Here is a 23,950-nt window from a genome sequence, read left to right as displayed (position 1 = left end):
AGTCAGTAGCTCGTGGCTTCACCTGTGGCCTTTATGCAAGCAGTTATTTGGCATGGTGTTGATTGACAGTGCTGTGGATGTTCTCCTGACGGATGTCGTGCCAAATTCCGTCCAATGGCGAGACTGATGTCAAAATTCCGAAATGGTTGGAAGGCCGTGCCCATAATGCTCTAAACGCTCTCGACTGGGGAGAGATCCGGTGACCTTACTGTCCTAGGTAGAGTCTGGTGAGCACGAAGACAAGCAGTAGAACCTCTCGCCGTGTGTGGGCGGGCATTATCTTGCTGAAATGTAAGTCGAGGATGGCTTGCCATGAAGGGCAACGAAACGGGGCGTAGAATATTGTCGACGTACCGCTGTTCTGCAAGGGTGCTACGGTTAACACCCAAAAGCGTCTTGCTAACAAGGGAACCTCCCCATCGCACCCACCTCAGATTTCGTTATAAGTTGGCACAGTGGATAGGCCTTGAAAAACTGAACACAGATCAATTGAGAAAACAGGAAGAAGTTGTGTAGAACTGTGAAAAAATAAACAAAATATACAAACTGAGTAGTTAAAGGAAGATAAGCAACAATAAAGACGATAGGAACGCAGGAGCGCCGTGGTATCGTGGTAACGTGAGCAGCTGCGGAACGAAAGGTCCTAGATTCAAATATTCCAACAACTGTAAATTTTAATTTTTTTATTTTCAGTTTATGTGACAAACTCTTATGTTTTCATCACTTTTTTGGGAGTGATTATCACATCCACAAGAAAACCTAAATCGGGCAAGGTAGAAGAATCTTTTTACAAGTGTATAAGTTAGGTGGGTCGACAACATATTCCTGTCATGTGACGCACATGCCGTCACCAGTGTCGTATAGAATATATCAGATGTGTTTTCCTGTGGAGGACTCGGTTGACCTATGACCTTACGATCAAATGTTTTCTGTTCCCATTGCAGAGGCACGTCCTTTCGTCTACTAATCGCACGGTTTTGCAGTGCGGTCGCAAAACACAGACACTAAACTTATTACAGTGAACAGAGATGTCAATGAACGAACGGACAGATAATAACTATGCAAAAATAAAGAAAGTAAGATTTTAAGTCGGGGGAAGTCTTGAACCAAGGATCTTTCGTTCAGCAGCTGCTCACGCTACCACGGGGCTTCTAAGCACACTTCGTCCATGATGTTGCTTATGTGGCCCATGGACTACCCAGTTTGTATATTTTGCTTATTTTTTCACAGTTCCACACAACTTCTTCCTGTTTTCTCAATTGATCTGTGTTCAGTTTATTAAGGCCTATCCACTGTGCCAACTTATAACTAAATCTGAGGGGGGTGCGATTGGGAGGTTCCCTTGTAAGAAACGGCACCCCATACCATCACTCTTGGTTGTCGGGCCGTATGGTGGGCGAAAGACAGCCTGTTATCTCACTGCTGTCCAGGACGTCTTCTCCGGTCATTGGGAATTATCACTGGAGATCCACTGCAGTCAATGAGATTACATGCCGAGTGTGTCTGACGCCACTGCAAACTGGCTTGTTGGTGTACAGAGGTCAATGGATACTTAATATTCTCTGTAGATAACTTCTCACTTTGGTCCTTCTTGGTTGTTTGCTGCCGGTAGTTGTTTACGATGTGTGTATTGTCTTTCTACATACGGTCTGTTATAGTTGTTGATTGGCGTAGCCTCGCCTACTGAATGTTGCAGTAAGGTGTTTGAATATTTTATGCCCGGGAGAAACTCAAGGTTCACATGTAATAAACTGTAAACATCTATCGTGCTTTTATAAACCTCTCTGTATTAGTCCACGTGATTCGAACAGATCACTCTGTCTATGGGATTCCAATTTAATAATGTAAAACAAAGGGTCTCATTTGTAAGAAAGCAAACGAATCTACTTCTTACTCACCTTATGTCTTGCCTCCATGGGTCGGCCTGTCTTTTCGTCATTGTTAGCGGCAGTTGGTGGTCGGAAGTCTTTCCTGAGGCCACCATCCCCCCTCCCCCCCCCCCCCCCTCCAAGTACGGAAACTGTGTACTTCATCTCGCTGCGACTAGTATTGTGTAAGTGTGAGAATGTTTACTAAATGTTTTCGAATCGTGTAACTAAATCGGGACACGGGTGCCATTCCGATATTAACCCAGTCGGATGTGGGAAATAGCCGAAAAACCACATCCATGGTGGCCGGCACACCAGTTCTTGTCGCTGACTCGTCGGACGGTTTCGATCAGAAGACAGCGCTCTAACGTGTAAGGGGGTCCACGAATATGTATCAGAGCAAATGAAAGTAAGTTATTTCCCGACGAAGTTAAAAAAAAAAAAAATTGTAGACGAAATTTTCTAATAGTCCAGATCGCAGATGTGTATCATTAAGTGATAAGTCTTAGCTGAATATTCAACTATCTTCGGATCAGTTATCAGTTCGAGTGCAGCATCTGATAGTAAGATTAGATTAAGAAACATTGTCGTCAAAAAATGGTTCAAATGGCTCTGAGCACTATGGGACTTAACATCGGTGGTCATCAGTCCCCTAGAACTTAGAACTACTTAAACCTAACTAACCTAAGGACATCACACATATCCATGCCCGAGGCAGGATTCGAACCTGCGACCGTAGCAGTCGCGCGATTCCGGACTGAAGCGCCTGGAACCGCTCCCACCGCGCCGGCGACTGGGTTCTTGATTCCCTCTCAGAGAGGTCACAGTTCGTAGTGATAGACGGAAAATCATCTAGTAGAACAGAAGCGATATCTGGTATAGCACCTAGCAGCCCCATCAGTCAAACAAATCAGTAACAGCTTGCACTGTACGTGGTGGAGCATTGTCCTGCGAAATGATCGTCACGTTCTGCAAAAAGTGTCATCACTTCTGTCTCTAAGCGGGTCGTAGCTTGTGTTCCAAAAATGAACAGCACCTAGTCCACTCCCCTCATTAAGCGTTCGTGAGTTCAACTCGATTTCTAAAGTGAAGGAAACACTTCACAGCATTCGCTTCAGAACTCCTACAAACTCGTCGGGAAATTGACCGCGCCGCTCGAACTGTCAATACGACTTCCACATCGCTGGTAACGAGTTATACACAATGCTGGTGACTACTTTGACGGCCAGTAAAACTTTGAAACACGTATCTGTTTTGTACAAGCTGTAAACAAACAGTTGCCAGTAATAAAGTTCCAACCCTCGTAATATTGTGGGGAAGGAGAAACAAAGACTGCGCTTTGTTGGCAGAAGATGCGACAAACCCACTAAAGAGATAGCCTACATTACACTTGTCCGTCCTCTGCTGGAATATTCCTGCGCGGCGTGGGATCCTTAACAGCTAGGATTAACGAAGGACATCGAGAGAGTGCAAAGAAGGGAGCCCGTTTCGTGTTATCGCACAACAGGTGTGAGAGTGTCACTGTTATGATACGCGAGTTGGGGTGGCAGTCACTGAAACAAAGGCGGTTTTCTTTGCGGCGAGATCCATTTACGAAATTTCAATCACCAACTTTCTCTTCCGAATGCGAAAATATGTTGTTGACACCCACCTACGTAGGGAGAATTGATCATCATAATAAAATAAGAGAAATCAGAGCTCGAACGGAAAGATTTAGGTGTTCCTTTTTCCCACGCGCCATTCCAGAGTGGAATGGTAGAGAAGCAGTATGAAAATGGTTCCATGAACCCTCTGCCAGGCACTTAATTGTGAATTGCAGAGTAACAGTGTAGATGTAGATGTATACACTGACGACCTTCAGTTTTATATAAGTGCAAAACGAATAAACTTGAAGACAGCTATCTTGAATATCAGTACCGACCTTTGTGCACTGTTAAAATTACAGCGAGGTACAGGGTTAAAGGTCAACCCACCTAAAACCCAAGCGCCCCTGGTTGGTCGTTCTCGGCTCATTGGGCTGAAATATCAGGGATTCCCTACCATCTTTAACCCTAAATGGGACAAATATCATCTTCTCCCCTTCAGCAAAGAGTCTAGGAGCAATAATAGATAAAAATCTAGAATGGACTAAGCAAGTAAATGCAATGCGTATGAAGGCATCAGTCTTTCTTCATATCCTGAAAAAGAAACTTGTACAAACACTTAACTTGCAGTTATTGATTAGAGCGATGATCTCCCGCAAGGCTTTTCTCAGGGAAGCTCACGGCACCTGGAACTGCTTATAAATGCCCGTGTTCGCTATATCTGTGATGTTCGATTACTTGATCATACAGGGTGAACATTAACGACAAAGTGCAGGGACGGATTCCTGACAGGGAATGGAGGAAAGAAAGGTCCTACGAATGTGTGACCGGAAATGGAGAGTGTACGTGCAATGACAAAAAACTCGTCCCGGAACACTGCACAGGGCTGCATCGCATCCACGTCACAACAGATGTTCAAAGTGGCCTCCATGGGATTGCAGCGGTTGTCATGTAGGATGCACATAATCCTACTTCGTGTTACACCATATTGGCGGGTCACTTACCTGGAACGTGTACTAGGATTCGTCTCATTATCCTGTACAACCTTGTCGTCCAAATCTGGTATACACTCGATCCGCCGCCTCCCTGCATGCTTGTCTGTCCGAAAGGGCCTCACAAACGCCCAGATAGGGCTTGAAATGTTATGTGCTTTGATTTTTGTATGTGAGGGTACTTGTTTTGGTACAGCCGTGCTGCCTCTTGACTGTTTCCATCTGCTTGGCCGAACACTAACACCATCTCGGCTTTTTCCCGACGTGAATACCGGGCCATTCTGGTGCTTACAGTACGCTACGTTAATCACACAGCCTGCATCAAACAAGGGACACTCGGCACGTGGTCAGAGAAAATGGCAACGATGCATTTCCGGACACATGTTCATAGGGTCGTTTTTCCTCCATTTCCTGTCAGTAATCTGTCCTTGTAGTCTGTAGTATTTGATTAATTTTCACCCCGTATTTCACCGTCATATGTACTCATCCTGGCAGTGCACAGAAGTGCGAAGATTTCCATACCGTGTTCTCCACTGTCTTATCAACGAACACGATCCCTCATGTCTCTCCTCGACCTTAATGCTCTTGTCTGAACAACATGGCAAAAACACTCGTTCCCATCAGAGCAAAGTCCTTTCTGTCACAATCCACCTTTCAACCACTTTCGCCGGCCACTGTGGCCGAGCGGTTCTAGGCGCTTCAGTCCGGAACCACGCGGCTGCTACGGTCACAGGTTCGAACCCTGACTCAGGCATGGGCCTCACAAACGCCCAGATAGGGCTTGAAATGTTATGTGCTTTGATTTTTGTATGTGAGGGTACTTGTTTTGGTACAGCCGTGCTGCCTCTTGACTGTTTCCATCTGCTTGGCCGAACACTAACACCATCTCGGCTTTTTCCCGACGTGAATACCGGGCCATTCTGGTGCTTACAGTACGCTACGTTAATCACACAGCCTGCATCAAACAAGGGACACTCGGCACGTGGTCAGAGAAAATGGCAACGATGCATTTCCGGACACATGTTCATAGGGTCGTTTTTCCTCCATTTCCTGTCAGTAATCTGTCCTTGTAGTCTGTAGTATTTGATTAATTTTCACCCCGTATTTCACCGTCATATGTACTCATCCTGGCAGTGCACAGAAGTGCGAAGATTTCCATACCGTGTTCTCCACTGTCTTATCAACGAACACGATCCCTCATGTCTCTCCTCGACCTTAATGCTCTTGTCTGAACAACATGGCAAAAACACTCGTTCCCATCAGAGCAAAGTCCTTTCTGTCACAATCCACCTTTCAACCACTTTCGCCGGCCACTGTGGCCGAGCGGTTCTAGGCGCTTCAGTCCGGAACCACGCGGCTGCTACGGTCACAGGTTCGAACCCTGACTCAGGCATGGGCCTCACAAACGCCCAGATAGGGCTTGAAATGTTATGTGCTTTGATTTTTGTATGTGAGGGTACTTGTTTTGGTACAGCCGTGCTGCCTCTTGACTGTTTCCATCTGCTTGGCCGAACACTAACACCATCTCGGCTTTTTCCCGACGTGAATACCGGGCCATTCTGGTGCTTACAGTACGCTACGTTAATCACACAGCCTGCATCAAACAAGGAACACTCGGCACGTGGTCAGAGAAAATGGCAACGATGCATTTCCGGATACATGTTCATAGGGTCGTTCTTCCTCCATTTCCTGTCAGCAGTCTGTCCTTGCAGTCTGTAGTATTTGATTAATTTTCACCCCGTATTTCACTGTCATATGTACTCATCCTGACTGTGCACAGAAGTGCGGAGATTTCCATACCGTCTTCTCCACTGTCTTATCAACGAACACGATCCCTCATGCCTCTCCTCGACCTTAATGCTCTTGTCTGAACAATATGGCAAAAACACTCGTTCCCATCAGAGCAAAGTCCTTTCTGTCACAATCTACCTTTCAACCACTTTCGCCGGCCACTGTGGCTGAGCGGTTCTAGGCGCTTCAGTCCGGAACCACGCGGCTGCTACGGTCACAGGTTCGAATCCTGCCTCAGGCATGGATGTGTCTGATGTCATTAGGTTAGTTAGGTTTAAGTAGTTCCAAGTCTAGGGGACTGATGACCTCAGATGTTAAGTCCCATAGTGCTTAGAGACATTTGAACCAAGCACTTTCTCGAAGTCCTTCTCAGTACCAGGAACTCCACTCTGGAATAATCTTCCGCATTATATTAGAGAACTGAAGAACAACTCTAGGTTCAGAAGACAGAGACATATCTACTAAAGCAACAATAAGGATTACGATCGTCCCTGTTGTCCCTGTACGCACTCGTTACCCTCGTACATCCTTCTCTCCAACCAGATCTTCCTCCTTTCCCAGTATTCTTAGCTGATACATTCTCCTTAAATTTCCTTTCCCCACAACTCGGTCTATCAGATATCTGTTTTGTAACCCTATAAATTCTTTTCATATCTGCCAGTGTCATTATTGTTAATATTGTCAGTACCTAAGAGTGACACTTGATAGATCTCTCATTTTCAAAAAGCACTGCATGAAATGCAAGTCGAAAGTCTCCACCAGGAACAATCTCCTACGGAAACTGGCAACTTGCAACAACCCGAACATCTGCAATGACACTATGCTTTTCTGCAGCAGAGTACGCCTGTCCTGTTTGGTACAATTCAAGTCATGCCAAACATGTGGATGTAGCTCTCAACGAAACCTGCAGAATTATAACAGGTTTCTTGAAACCTACTCCAGTCGAATGGCTTTACCACCTCGCAGGAATAGCACCACCACCTGTTCGAAGAGAGATATAAGAGAGATAGCGCCGGACAAGGAAAGAAAGGCAGTGGAACAAGAAACTAGTCATACTCTGTATGGGCATGAACCGCATCCGCAACGACTGAAGTCAAGGAAGAGTTTCCTTAGGACATGAAAGGAATTTAGAACCACTGCTTAAACAGCTAGGTTACAACTATGGAGGGCTACGACCTACCTTACCCCTAACTGGAAAAGAGTTGTTGAAGCTTTACCTTCAGGCCATGACAGGGAATGGACAACTTGGAAGTCCCTGAATAGACTGAGGTTCGGAGTTGGAATATCAAAAGTTAACCAGGCAAAATGGGGATACACTGATCCAAATGATATTCGGTGTGACTGTGGAGAAGAACAGACAGTCCAGCACATGCTTCGGTGTCCATTGTGTCCAGTCTCTTGTACAGAAGATGATCTTCAACAAGCAAAAGAAAATGCAGTGGAAGTGGCCAAGTTTTGCTTAAAAGTAATTTAATCATAACTATGTGAAATGTATGTACATGTACCTGTATGTTTCTGACACGAGAGGAATAAGTACCATTGCTATTATGATTATCATTGTTAGTGATAGCAGCTGCAGTAGTACGTGGACAGCCAGAATTAACTATTTACTCACATTGCCACTTCAGACACTGAAATCATTTTAATACTATTTCATCTACATCTACATCTACATGATTACTCCGCAATTCACATTTAACTGCTTGGCAGAGGGTTCATCGAACCACAATCATACTATCTCTCTACCATTCCACTCCCGAACAGCGCGCGGGGAAAACGAACACCTAAACCTTTCTGTTCGAGCTCTGATTTCTCTTATTTTATTTTGATGATCATTCCTACCTATGTAGGTTGGGCTCAACAAAATATTTTCGCATTCGGAAGAGAAAGTTGGTGACTGAAATTTCGTAAATAGATCTCGCCGCGACGAAAAACGTCTTTGCTTTAATGACTTCCATCCCAACACGCGTATCAGATCTGCCACACTCTCTCCCCTATTACGTGATAATACAAAACGAGCTGCCCTTTTTTTCACCCTTTCGATGTCCTCGTCAATCCCACCTGGTAAGGATCCCACATCGCGCAGTAGTATTCCTTTAGTGGACTTGTTGCATCTTCTACGTGTCCTGCCAATGAAACGCAACCTTTAGCTCGCCTTCCCCACAATATTATCTATGTGGTCTTTCCAACTGAAGTTGTTCGTAATTTTAACACCCAGGTACTTAGTTGAATTGACAGCGTTGAGAATTGTACTATTTATCGAGTAATCGAATTCCATCAGATTTCTTTTGGAACTCATGTGGATCACCTCACACTTTACGTTATTTAGCGTCAACTGCCACCTGCCACATCATACAGCAATCTTTTCTAAATGGCTTTGCAGCTGATACTGGTCTTCGGATGACCTTACTAGACGGTAAATTACAGCATCATCTGCGAACAACCTGAGAGAACTGCTCAGATTGACACCCAGGTCATTTATATTAAAATTATTATTTATTAGGTAGCTATGACGTAAAAAAAGTACTCTATGAGTGAAACCCTAGTGCTAATCAGATCAAGTTAAACAAATGAATCCAGTAAATAAGTTGGCGAGCAGAGATATTTCGTTATTTAAGTTGTGCTCTGCTGCCTCCACTGTGTGGCTAGAAGGGCTTTTGAGATGTAACTGTTCTTCTGGTGGAGGTTAGCAGCGCAGACTCATACGTTGACACACTTCGCCACCTGTCGCCAGGACTGTTCGCACTTCCGCTGCAACGCGGTCGCAATTAAGGCAGACGGGTGCGTAGCCGTTGGTGGTCACGCGCCTACACGCACGACGCACTTTGCCCCCCTGGGCCGAATTTCGATTACTCTCGGACAAAAGCCGCGGACGCGGCGGCGGGCAACTGTCCGGCAGCGGTGGTGGTGGTGCAGGTAAAAACGTCCCGCGGGAAGGAAGGGAAAGGATTGGGAAGGGACGGAAAGGCGAGGGAAGGTTCCGAGAAGCAGCGGAGTCGCCGGCATTCCCACGTAGGCTGCGACGATTGAAAAGTGCCGTCACGGCGACTGTTCCATTACCCAGCTGGCTAATTGGACCGCGGCAGAAAGAAGGGCCAGGCGCGAGTAGCCACCTGTCCTAGGCCGGCGCTGGCGCCTCCACATCGCGTCACGGGACTGGCGCCCACTCAGAAACACTCCTCTCAACGACCGCTACATCCCTGGTAGCACCATTTCTTTAAAGAATCTGACTCTGAGGCATAATACAGCTTCAAACTTCTGATTACTTTACGAATAAGTTGTTATTTTAAGAAACGCAGCAACCAGCCACTTTTTATGTGTTTTTAGTTGGTTGATTTGTGGGGAGGGTATCCAACAACCAGGTCATCGGTCCCATCTGATTAGGGAAGGATGGGGAAGGAAGTCGGCCATGCCCTTTTTTTTTTTTCTTGTTTATTTGGCCTTTGAGTTTGTACTCAATTTAGCCATCGGCAACACATAGTGACAATGTACACATAATTGAATAAACAAATACAGAAATGCATATTTACACGAATAGAAAGCTTAACTGTTACAGTTTTGTACACAACGTTTTAAAAATTGAATTGAATTGGAAAATAATTAAAAGTGTCTCGGCTTACAATTCACACCAATTCTGAAATATCTTCATCAGCAAGACATATTTATAATTTACGTACACCATTAAAACCTACAGATTGTAACCAGTACTCTTGATGAAGTTAACTATCACTTTATATTGACGAACGTCTTTAGTACACAAAAGAGAAGAAGCTGATTGAGGAAGATGGTAGCCCATACTCAGCAATGTCTTCAGAAAGACCACCCGTTCACGGTCAAATTTGTGGCACATAAATAAGATGTAGTTGACATCAGCTTCCGACTCAGGATCACACTCACATGCTGGTGAACTGTAAACGTTGATCCGATGTAGATGTTGTGGGAAAGAGGCATGATTGAAGCGGAGTCTTATGATGGTAGAGATCGTGGATCGGTCCAGATGTGTCCTCATGAACCACGACTGTGAAGGAATCCGAGGTTGTAGCACTGCGTCATAACCGCCTTTTGTCTGTTGAGAAACGTTCCACATTTCCTGCCATTGTTGTCTTGCGTGATCCTTTACTTCACGTAAGTAGCCTGTATAAGGGAGGTGCAGATCCAGGACGGTGCCTAAGGTTGCCGCTTGTTTGGCTAGTGCATCAACTTCATCATTATAGAGGATACCAGAGTGGGAAGGTTCCCACAACAAATGGATCGTCCGGCCCATGCGTGTGCTGCGAATATATTCAGATATCACATCCAAGATATAATTGTTGGTTGTTTTGTTCCATCGACTGTACCGAATGTTTTTAAGAACACTTTGCGAGTCAGATACTATCAATATCTCGGGGAAGTAAGTGCTAGAGACAAACTTAAATGCTTCCAAAACTGCCACTGTCTCCGCCGTAAAAATAGAAGTGCTCGTAGGCAGTTTGAAGGTTTTGCGGATGTGGATCTGAGGACAGAAAAAAGCGCATCCTGTACACTCTTCTTGCCGAATTTTGGAGCCATCGGTATATACACAGAGAAAACCCGGCCATTGTGCTTGAACGAGACGATTGAAGCCAACGTTGACATTAGTATTTCAAAGGAACCATCCCGGCATTTGCCTGAAGCGATGTAGGGAAATCGTGGAAAACCTAAATCAGGGCCGGCCGGAACGGCCGAGCGGTTCAAGGCGCTACAATCTGGAACCCCGCGACCGCTACGGTCGCAGGTTCGAATTCTGCCACGGGCATGGATGTGTGTCATGTCCTTAGGTTAGTTAGGTTTAAGAAGTTCTAAGTTCTAGGGGACTGATGATCTCAGAAGTTAAGTCCCATAGTGCTCAGAGCCATTTGAACCATTTGAATCTAAATCAGGATGACTGACGCGGGTGTGAACCTTCGTCCTACCGAATGTGAGTTCTGTGTGCTAACCAGTGAGCCACCTCACTCGATATGTATTTTTGTTTATGATAATGCGCGTTTCAGACTTCCACCGATTTTCATTTGGCTTAATACATATTTGAATCTTCAGTAAGTATGTCGTTAAAACATAGACAGCAATTTGCGTACCACAGCTGGCCTGCAAAATTAACAATTTTGTTAAAGTATTGCACTTCGAAGCTGTGTATCTACTATATATTACTGGTCAGGTGTCCTCATTTTCTACTCTGCTTGTTGTTATGCCGATTTTCGCGTTTATAGATGTGGCACCAACACCTTTCCACCTGTATCTCGCACAAAAACAGCACATTATCCGCCATGCTGCCGAATTGTGTCTTGGTTTACACTGGATAATTACGTTAATGGTCAAAGTTAGGTTTTATCTACAGGTTATAAAAGTACTGTTTCTAGTTTAGCCTTCTGCTTGACTAAAAAGAAAAACTGAAATCGTTTACCATGAATGTGCTGAGAGCTCAATATGTTATTATATATGCGCAATAGCTTCTGTTTTATGAAACTGTTTCTAATATTATGAAAATAATATATTACAATTTATAGAAAAGAATTAATATTACTTATTTTACTGACAGTTGGAGTGACGTTTACAAACAATAAATGCAGAACAATGGACATGCGTGCACTGGTTGGGCTCACATTGGATTATGTTTTTTTTTCGTCTCTGTAGTTAATGTGCGGTTGTATCAGCAAATTATGCCAATTACTCAGAAAAAATTTGTTTGGTACTCTTCTTGGACTGAGGAACAAATATCAGACTCATATTTTCCACAAATAACAAAATAAAAGATAAATGCATCCATAATATTAAAAATGACAGCAAGCCATGTGGTCGATCAGGTGTATAGATATACAAGTGCTATCCAGAAAATAACAACTGTTTTGGAATAAAAAAATTAACAATATGTAAAAACAAAATTTTATTATGAACGTACACTTTAAAGATACAGTTTTCAGCTATTTTTCTACATAATCGCTATTAATACTGAGCAACTTTTCATACCATGACAAAAGTCTTTCAATACTCTCTCTGTAGACACCTGCCACTTGCGATTGCAACCACTGGTTTATAAAAGCAAGCAGTTTGACGTCAGTAGCAAAGCGTTGAGTAGCGAGGAGGTGTCAGTCTCTCGACGCCAAATGCGGGCTGCATGGCGGATTATAAACAACTCCCATCCAAAACCCTGTGGGAGCTCTCGGATATGATTGACCAGACGTGGACATGCGTTGTCGTGAAAAAAAAATCCGCTAAGTTTTCCCCATGCCTGTTCTATATCTCCCGCCTTAACTTTGTCAGTGTTGAAAAATACCACTATGAGCAAGTATCATAAGGAAATCAACGAGAATCACTCCCTTAGTCCCAAAACACAGCAACCATGATCTTTCTTGCTGACAGTGTTTGCAAACACTACCTTGGTTTCTTGGGAGAATTTGTGTGTCCCCATTCTATCCACTGCCTTTTTGTTTCACAACTGACATGCTTCATATATCGTCCCCACTTTCGATACGATCGATAACTTTGTTACCATTTTTCTCGTAATCTTCAATGAAGGTAAGTGCTGCAGCCAGTCTCTGTGTTTTGTGGTCTTCCGTTAGGATTTTGGGAACCCACCTAGCACAAAATCTATGGTAACTAACCTTCTCTGCCACAGTTTCATGCCCAACTCGGCGAAACTTAGGGAAAATATTGCTAAAGTTTCGTAATTGTGAAAAGATTTTCACGAATTTTGTCCATGATTTTCATTATTAGTTATTCTGTCACAACCACGGTGGTCCTCATCGTGAACACTGATACGGGCATTTTTTAAATCCACGCACTATTGCCTCACTCTGCTTTCACTCGTTATTCCTATTCCGTACACACCACAAAGGTCGCGACAAATTTCAATTGATTTGCAGTTTCTTGCCAAGAAACCTAATCACATAATGGACCTCACAAGTGATGGGATTTTCTAATGTAGCGAATATTTTAACTCGTCACATAAAGCAAGTAGCAGAGACACAGAGTTCACGCGTGCTTAGTGTAGGAACGCTATGGCTCCTATATGGCGCCTGTAGCCCCGCCCACCACCAGTATAGATCAACTCTGTTACTTCCAGGATAGCCCTCGTACATTGGCTAAACAGGAAGAAATTTCAATGTACGGTACGTTTCCGGGAGCACGTGGATGACATTTTTTTTTAAATATACAGTTGCCCTACATGTAGCTGAAGGTGAACATCAAGTGACAAACATAGCTCACAACTCCACGATATTCCACCAGGGCAACAAAGGAAAAAGAGTGAATTTATCTGAGGAAACTAAAATTTATTCACACAAATGTACAACAACAAATGACACCCCAGGTGACCAAACAGAGTTACCTAACAAAATTTAAGGAATTTCTGTAATTTGCTCATAGACCCACACACTAAGTGCAGCCAATGAAAAACTTGAGTCCATCCAAAAACATAGTATTTCTACACCTTGTAAATCTGCTACTCTGTCTTAATTGCTTGTAAACGTCACTCCATCAACAAAATATGTGATATCAATTCTTTTACATAAAATTCAGTATATTATATTTATAATATTCAGTTTAGCCTAATTAAACGGTAACTACTGGATTTATTTAATAATTGTATAGAACACTCAGTATATTTAAGCTAAAAAATTACAGTTTTTTTAAATCATACAGAATCTTGAACTAGAAATAGTATTTACAGCACTTGCAAGTAAAATATAACTTCGACCATAGACGTAGCTTTCCGATGTAAACAAAGATTTCATACGGTAACGCGGTGGATACTGCCCTGTTTTGCGCAAGATACAAGTGGAAAAGTGTCTGTGGCAAACACGAAAATCGAAATAACAAGTAGAGTAGAAAGTAAGTACAACTAAGCAAAAATATATCGTAGGTATACACGTGAAATATAGTAGACAAAAAAAGTTAATTTTGCAGAAGGCAGCTGCTGCATTCGAAGTGTTGTTGATGTTTTAACGATGTACTTACTAAAGATTCAAATATGTATTACGCCAGTTGAAGATGGATGAAAGCCCGAAACGAGTATTGCATGAATGAAAATACATAAATAAGTGACTGGTTGCTGAATTTCTTTAAATGATATAATCCACAGCCACGGAGTTCAACAACCAGTAAAGTGGATAAATTACAAAAAAGTTAAGTGTTAAATATCTGACGTTAAGCATGCAAGTGAGGTCTGAGATTACGTTTGTAGTTTGTTGTAGCTCTCTAAGTGCTCTCATTTTCAAACAGTGAATGAGTATAGTTTAGGTAATTTGCGCACTTTATGAAGCGAAAACTAATTTTTCACGGGTCTAAATGGTTATGACGTCTTGTCTCCTAAACTCTATGTTGTAGAATGATATACACTGAAGCGCCAAAGAAACTGTTATAGGCATGAGTATTCAAATACACCGATATGTAAACAGGCAGAATACGGCTCTGCCGTCGGCAACGCCTATGTAAGACAACTGGTGTCTGGTGCAGTTGTTAGATCGGTTACTGTTGCTACAATGGCAGGTTTTTAAGATTTAAGCGAGTTTGAAAGTGGTGCTATAGTCGGCGCACGAGCGATGGGACACAGAATCTCCGAGGTAGCGCTGAAGTGGGGATTTTTCCGTACGACCATTTTATGAGTGTACCGTGAATATCAGGAATCCGGTAAAACACCGCTGTGACTGGAAAAAGATCCTGCAAGAACGAGACCATCAACGACTGAAGAGAATCGTTCAACGTGACAAAAGTGCAACCCTACCGCAAATTGCTGCTGATTTCATTGCTGGGGCATCAACAAGTGTCAGCGTGTGAACCAGTCAACGAAACATCATCGATATGGGCTTTCGGAGCCAAAGGGCCACTCATGTACCCTTCATGACTGCACGACACGAAGCTTTACACCTCGCCTCGGCCCGTTGACACCGACGTTGGACTGTTGATGACTGGAAACACGATGCTTGGTCGGACGAGGCTCGTTTCAAATTGTATCGAGCGGATGGACGTGTTCGGGTATGGAGACCTCCTCATGAATCCATGGACCCTGCATGTCAGCAGGAGACTATTCAAGTTGGTGGAGGCTCTGTAATGGTATGGGGCGTGCGTAGTAGGAGTGATACATCTAGATCCGACTCTGATAGGTGACCCGTACGTAAGCATCCGGTCTGATCACATGCATGCTGTTACAGCGTGATTACCTGTAAATACCACATTAATGCAATACATGCTCAAAATGATGTCCGTCAACCTCAATGCATTTGGCAATACGTGTAACGACATTCCTTTCAACAGCGAGTAGTTCGCCTTTCGTAGTGTTCGCACATGCATTGACAATGCGCTGACGTATGTTGTCAGGCGTTGTCGGTGGATCACGATAGCAAATATCCTTCAACTTTCCCCACAGAAAGAAATCCGGGGATGTCAGATCTGATGACCGTGCGGGCCATGCTATGGTGCTTCGACGACCAATCCACCTGTCATGAAATATGGTATTCAATACCACTTCAACCGCACGCGAGCAATTTGCCGGGCACCCATCATGTTGGAAGTACATCGCTATTCTGTCATGCAGTCAAACATCTTGTAGTAACATCGGTAGCACATTACGTAGGAAATCAGCAAACATTGCACCATTTAGAGTGCCATCGATAAAATGGGGGCCAATCATCATTCCTCCCATAATGCCGCACCATACATTAACCCGCCAAGGTCGCTGATGTTCCACTTGTCGCAGCCATCGTGGATTTTCCGTTGCCCAAGAGTGCATATTATGCCGGTTTAAGTTGCCGCTGATGATGAATGACACTTCGTCACTAAATAGAAGGCGTGTAAAAAATCTGTCATGGTCCCGTAATTTCATTGTGCCCAGTGGGAATTCCTGGTGCACAGAAATATGGTACGGGTGCAATCGATGTTGATGTAGTATTCTCAACACCGACGTTTTTGAGATTCCCGATTCTCGCGCAATTTGTCTGCTACTGATGCGCGGATTAGGTGCGACAGCAGCTAAAACACCTATTTGGGCATCATCATTTGTTGCAGGTCGTGGTTGACGTTTCACATGTGGCTAAACACTTCCTGTTTCCTTAAATAATGTAACTATCCGGCGAACGGTCCGGACACTTGGATGATGTCGTCCAGGATACCGAGCAGCATACATAGCACACGCCCGTTTGGCATTTTGATCACAATAGCCATCCATCAAAACGATATCGACCTCTTCCGCAATTGGTAACCGGTCCATTTGAACACGGGTAATGTATCACGAAGCAAATACCGTCCGCACTGGCGGAATGTTACGTGATACCACGAACTTATTCATATTTCTTTACGTACTACACGAATGTGTAATAAAAATGGTGGTTCCTATTTTTAAAAAAACGCAGTTGATATCCGTTTGACCTATGGCAGCGCCATCTAACTGGCCAACCGTAGCGCCATCTGGTTTCAAATGGCTCTGAGCACTATGAGACTTAATTTCTGAGGTCATCAGTCTCCTAGAACTTAGAACTACTTAAACCTAACTAACCTAAGGACATCACACACATCCATGCCCGAGGCAGGATTCGAACCTGCGACCGTAGCAGCAACGCGGTTCCGGACTGTAGCGCCTAGAACCGCGCGGCCACCCAGGCCGGCCATCTGGTTTCCCCCTTCAAGCTAGACGAGTTTCGTTATTTGTAGTTTTTTCGTTTGATGCTTATTTCGTGAGATATTTGGCCCGGTCGCTATCAATGGACCACTCTGTATACACCGTGTTGGGGGGACACCGAAAATAATGAAGTCATTGTCGTAATGCGGAAAGGGAGCGATTTATCTGGCGTCCAAGTGGGCATGATCATTGGGTTTTGGGCAAGTGTTGAAGCACTTCCGAAGTGGCTAAGACTGCAAACTGTTCGCGTGCCGCTATGGTTAATGTATAGGATACACGGCAAAATGGTGCTATCCAAAACCAGCTGGGAGGCAACTGTGATGCACGAAAGTCCACAGATGACACGCGTGAACGACGGTTGTGGAGATGTGTACGGGCGAAGAGACGAGCAACTGTTGAGAAACTGACAGCCCAGATCAACCAACGACCGTTCAGCGCTTGGGCCTCCGCAGCAGATGGCTGGTTTGTGCACCCATACTGACCGCCGTTCATCGACGACGGAAGCCGGAATTTTCACGCCAATATCGCAACTGGACTTCCACTGAGTGGTTTTCAGATGAATCACGATTTGTGCTCCTTCGGACAGGTGGCACTTGCCGTGTCCGGTGTGAAAAGTCTGAAAGATAACACCCTGCCAATATCGCCGGAAGGGTGACGGAGGAGGGAGCGTTATGGCCTGGGGAATGTTTTCGTGGCATTCCCGGGGTGATATCGCCATTCTGGAAGGCACATTGATTCGAATCCTGCCTCGGTCGTGGATGTGTGTGATGTCCTTAGGTTAGTTAGGTTTAGGTAGTACTAAGTTCTAGGGGACTGATAAGCTCAGAAGTTAAGTCCCATAGTGCTCAGAGCCATTTGAACCATTTGGAGGCACAGTGGACCAACACAAGTATGTATCTACCCTCGTGGACCATTTACAATCCTACAGGCACTTGGTTTTTTCATCGCCATCGTGATATCTATCAGCAGAGCAATGTAACGAGCCACACAGCTCGCAGTGTACGTCTGTGGTTCGAAGAACACAAGGGTGAGTTAACCGTACTCCTCCGACCACCAAACTCTCCGGGATAAAACCCAGTAGAGAATCTGTGCGACCACCTCGATCGGGCTGTTCGCGCCACGGATCCTCAACCGAGAAACCTAGTGCAGGAACCAGCATGGTACCACATCCCTGTCGGCATCTTCCGGAATATCACTGACTCATTTCCCCCATGTCTAACTGAAGTCCGCGGTGCAAAAGATGCCTATTCGGGCTTTTGAAAGATGGTCAAATTAATGCGACTGGACAGTGTATGAGCAATATGTTCAAATGGCTCTGAGCTCTATGGGACTTAACTTCTGAGGTCATCAGTCCCCTAGAACTTAGAACTACTTAAACCTAACTAACCTAAGGACATCACACACATCAATGCCCGAGGCACGATTCGAACCTGCGACCGTAGCCGTCGCGCGGTCCTGACTGTAGCGCCTAGAACCGCTCGGCCACTCCTGGCGGCGAACAAAATGTAACTGGGCACTTTCCACAGAGAATACTGCAGGGAAAGCACACTGTCGCCGCTTAGCACGCTGGATGCTGCTGTGGTGGGTGGGAAGATGTCCTTGTCTAAGTATTAATCGGCATTGTCTTTTCCCAACCTTCGTCTAGGCCACAAGTACGTCGTAGTATCTTATTACATTAGCAAACAAAGACTTTTTATGCTATTTATTTATCTCAAAATATTTGACTTGTCTCGCACTTGCACCAGAAAAGTTTGTTTCTCGAACATGACATCAAAGAAATAAACAAGTAACTAAAGAAACAACAACTATTAACATTTTACAAGTTATTGATTGTTATAACGAGTCTGTGAATAAAAATGAATAAATGGATGAAAATAAAAGAGAGTGGATACCCTAATATAAGTCGTAGGTGTGGAAGGTTAATAAATTGTCCATTGTGCTTCTCTTTCTGAGGAGCTGCAAGTAGCATCCATGGCCGTCAGAGGGCAACTTATGTCTGAGGCTGACATTTCTTAGCAAGTTTTATGACATTTTTTATGTTTCTCAGATTTAACCGGCAGAGGTACTTTAAAAAGTTTTCCCTCAGGAATATTCAATGGTATTTAGTTTTGAATGACGAAATCATGATAAATAAACTGTTATATTGCTGCAATGGAATAGTCAAAACGTGCGATTTTCACTACGTTTTAGGGACGGTTTGGTGATTCTCTTCGTTTGCGAGTAATTTTGACCATTTATAGCCGCCGAATTATGATAACTATTTTAAAATGCGACTATGATTTTTTGTGGCATAGGAAAGAGTCTTCGATGAGGACTTCACTAACATAACGTGTGGAACTTGATAAAACAATAACAAGACAACAACTTCGCAAAGCATTCTCTCACCGTCAGGAGACCTCTGCCCCAATTTCCTTAATTCTACTATCATAGCCATCACCGGAAATGTGGAGCGAGCAGGATTTCTTGATGCAGTTTGGGGAGTGACTTCTTGTAATTTTAGCCTTCCCACGATGCCGGATGTTTTTCTTGCACGCTCTCCCTCTGAAGGTAACTGAGTACGTCTGCGACTCCCTGACGCTGACCAAGAAATCCCGTGACGAATCGCGTAGCTCTTGTTTGTATATTGCCTTCCTATTTCGTTGTTAAGTGTCCGAATTTCCAAGCAATACCGAAGAAACGATCACATCTCATGAGACCTTCGTAAGTGATTTGTCACTGAGAATAAAAAGGCGCATTTAATTCTCAGGTCGATCTTGTACATGTTAAACAGAGGCAAATGTTTCTAAAAACTGTCCATCCCTGAAAGCATCTACAACTATAGCTACATCTATACTCTGTAAATCACCGTGAAATGTGTGGCACAGGATAATCATTTCATAAAAACATAGGACTAGTGTCTGCCCTGAAATACGGTTCTTTACGTGTTCAAAACAATTGTTTTCCCGAGAAGTATAGTGCCTGTATGACGTCTTGTTTTGACTACACTGATGTGTAAAACTTATGACGTAACATGAAGTGGTAGGGCTGATTTTTTAAATATAAAACTAGTGCGTTAAAAACCAACGACAACTGCCTGAATCACAACAGAGGTTCCATACATAGTAAGCTCTCAATCATATCAAAATGCAAGAAAATTACAATTAATTAAAATACAAAACCAGATAACAGACCCCAACGATAGTAACTGTAATACGAAAAACAAATACCTTAATAACATTGCACTGACACAACCCACGAAATGTGAAAAATTTACAACGCATACCAGAGCGAAAAATGAATTAACTGTACTCAGCCCAGAGCTCCAAATACAATCCTGCTATAACAATAAGAACAAATATGTAAAAATATGCTCTGAATAACTGTACCCACAGTCTCTGTCAAATAACACAATGACAAGAAATCAGAAATATAACAAGGTGTAAGGAAATTCGTTGCAGTTCAAAATTACAACAGAGAGAAAGTTCCAATTTAACTCCGCAAATAGCTTTAGGCCTTGTACTCAAAACTGAGTAATCGGTATGGATGACAACATTGACAAGAATATGTAAGGTTCATAACTCACTCCTTGTGAAAAGAACCACAGCGACAACTGCAACAAAACTAGTTCGAAGGCACCAAAATATTCAAAGGGTTTACTTCACTTAGATAGGCTTACATCATCTGTCAAATGGTACAATAACATAATTCAGTGGTTCATTGAGTACAATTGCAGAACCAGCCAAAACGATTAAAATGAAAGCGCTCAGAATTAGAGGTAACGCGTTACAAAAACCCATACAACAATAAATAGTCACTCTTGTACAGACTAAGTACGTACCGACATACCAGTAACAGTGTCTGCTCCCTCTTATAAGCACGGTACTGGATGTGTGAATGAGAGGCTTTGCTCAAGAATGTAAGTTGGTATCTGCTCCGAAATGAAAGTAACTTAACCTCTTGCTCAGCACGCTGTTTTTTTGTGTCTGGAGTACTGACGTTCTCGAAAGCAAATACAAATCTGCAGATGCAAAAGCTAAATAAAAATAAACTACTTTAAAATTTTTTGTTAGAAACAGTCTGTTGCTTCATGTGGCGAAAGGAGCAATGCACACACGATAAAAATTCAAAATTTTGCTGTGGCTCATGGAGACAGGTTTTATTTATAGAAAATCTTTTTGAGAAATCAGAGTCTGATTATTGAGAAAAAGACAGCACAACATAATAAGACTCTAACATTTTAGGTTAGGCTTTACCGTGACTGTTATTGACATTAAATGAAACAACAAGTTTACTGTTACCAGTCACCTAGACATCCTTGAAACCCTCCAAATATACAAACACCAAATAAAACACCCCGAATCCACTTAAATGACAAAAATGACAATATTTACAATAGAATCATCTCTGTTTTCAGCAAAAAATGGTTCAAATGGCTCTGAGCACTATGGGACTTAACATCTGTGGTCATCAGTCCCCTAGAACTTAGAACTACTTAAACCTAACTAACCTAAGGACATCACACACATCCATGCCCGAGGCAGGACTCGAACCTGCGACCGTAGCAGCCGCGCGGTTTGTTTTCAGCAACTGCCTACAACATGAAAAATGCACACACACACACACACACACACACACACACACACACACACACACACACACACACTTGCGCACACACCTTAATATTTACCATAAATATTGACAGCCACCAAGAGTACAAGAGACTGACCTCATTCACAGATAATTCATCACACAAACGGCTTGTACCCCTTGTCAGCTTGAAACTATATGTACAACTACTGGCAGAAATTGTATATCTATCTGCATATTTTAAAGCATTAACCAATGTATTACCCCAACCTTTAGGCAGCTAATATATGCAGCATGTAATCGTACGACCCCTTGCCATGTAAAGTTTGCTGTCATACAATCACTCTTTCCACCCTCTCTCTCTCTCTCTCTCTCTCTCTCTCTTCCTTTCTCTCCCTCTTCCTCTCCTTCTGCCTCCAGCCCACCACATCTGTCTATTAATCCCAATCAAATATTGTCATTTGTGTATAATTTTACTGCTGTAGCCAATATGATTATTGTACTCAAAGTCTGTAAGATTTCACATGATTGTCATTAACAAGTATGAAGTTTAAGCCATTTTAACATTTCACCTGATTGTATAAACGAGTATGAAGTTGAAGGTGTTTTAACTTGTCAAAATCGGATTTATATGCCACCTGAAGTACACAGATATGCATTCGACACCTCGAAACAAACACCTCCAAGTCCTTTAAATAATTATTCTGTAATAATGTTGTTACGATGTATATTCTTTGTACTTTGCGATTATGTCTTCTCTTCTGCTATACGAACCTTGCACCCAGTGGATTCCAGACGTCATATTTGTTTACAAATATGACAGTATACATGTGATGTGTTACGACAGTGAAAGGAACCTGTGACCACTGGAGGTACTCTATTTTACTTATTTTATGTTTACCGTTAGATAGCAGTTTAATTTTTGTCAGAAGAAACCCAAAACCATGCTCTGAAATAGTGTCTTGTTTCTCCACTAGATAGTGCCACAAGTTCCTCCAAAAAATCGTAACACAACACACACACAACTAATGTAAATCCACCCAATGGTGGAGGTTTAAACCTTTGAAACGCGTCGTGGAAATAAATAAAACAGTGACTGGTAACAGTAAGCTTGTTGTTTCATTTAAAGACTAACAATTATAAAATTATCTCATTACAAAAATTACAAATATTGGTTTAAAATTCCTTCAAAATCTTCGTCAATATACCTTCCCGTTACCCAGTGTGGCTTTCGGCCGTCCTTCTCTTCCGACGATCTTCTCCTTCACCTCACTCATCTCCTTTCCGGCCAGCTTAATTCCCGTCTCTCCGCAATCTTCCTCTCCCTGGACCTCGAACGAGCTTATGACCGCGTATGGCATTCCGGTCTCCTCTTCAAGCTCCGCCGGTGTGCCCCAAGGCTCCGTCCTCTCCCCCCTTCTCTACCTTTTGTACACGGAGGACATGCCGCCGCCGTCACCCCCCGTCCACCTTCTCCAGTTTGCCGATGACACCGCCTTCCTTGCCCTTGCCCCCACCCTGCAGCGCTCAACACCTTCTCCAATCCCATCTTGACCGGTTCACCGCTTGGTGCAACCAGTGGTTGCTCAAGGTCAATCCCTCCAAAACCCAAGCGATCATTGCAGGCAAAACCACCCCTTCCTTCCGCCTCCTTGATTTCTATCTCACCATCTATGGCCGTCTTATCGCCCTCACTCCCACCCTTAAGTACCTTGGCATCACCCTCGACCGTCGCCTCTCCTGGACTCCCCATCTCCGGACAACCCAAGCCAAGGCACGCTCCCGACTCCATCTCCTCAAGCTCCTTTCCGGCCGTACGTGGGGTCTGGACCCCTCCACCATCCTCCACACCTCTAAATCCCTCATCCGCCCTATCCTTTGTTATGCCCATCTGGCCTGGATCTCCGCCCCCCTGCCTTTTATCAATCCCTCCAAATCCTTCAACGTCATGCTCTCCGCCTCGCCTATCGCATCCGTCTCCCCTCCCGCACACGGATCCTGTATGATCTCATCCCCTTCCCCCACCTCCTCCTTTCCCTTGAAAGGATACGGATCCTGTACACCTCCCGCAAACTCGATCCTCCTCATCCGCTTGTCTCACCCATCCTCTCCCACCCCCGCCCGCTGCCGCGCCTGTATTCCCACGTCCCACCCGGTCTCCATCTCTCCACCCTCCTCACCCTCTCCCAAGGTGGCTTCCGCCAGCTCCCCGTCTCTGATGATGTCCTCCTCCCCTCCATCTACCCCTCCTATCAACTTTGATCCTCCCCCCCCCCACATCCTGTGTCCTTTCCATTAGGCACCCTCCGTCCCTTCTCTTTCCTTTTTCCCCATCCCCTCCCTCCTTCCCTCTTCCCACGGGCTTCCCCTCCCCCTTCCTCCCCTCCTCCTATCTCCCCTGCCCATGGCATCTGCTCTCCCGTCTCCCTCTCCCCCCCCCCCTCCTCCTCTCTTGGCAGGTTCCCGGACTCGTACACGGATAGTGAACATTCGCGCGCTGGAGATCAACGCCTCGTGTTCTGT

The sequence above is a fragment of the Schistocerca americana genome, chromosome 3 (assembly GCF_021461395.2).
Source record: "Schistocerca americana isolate TAMUIC-IGC-003095 chromosome 3, iqSchAmer2.1, whole genome shotgun sequence".
Lineage (NCBI taxonomy): Eukaryota > Metazoa > Arthropoda > Insecta > Orthoptera > Acrididae > Schistocerca > Schistocerca americana.
Note: the sequence above shows the minus strand (reverse complement) of the source record.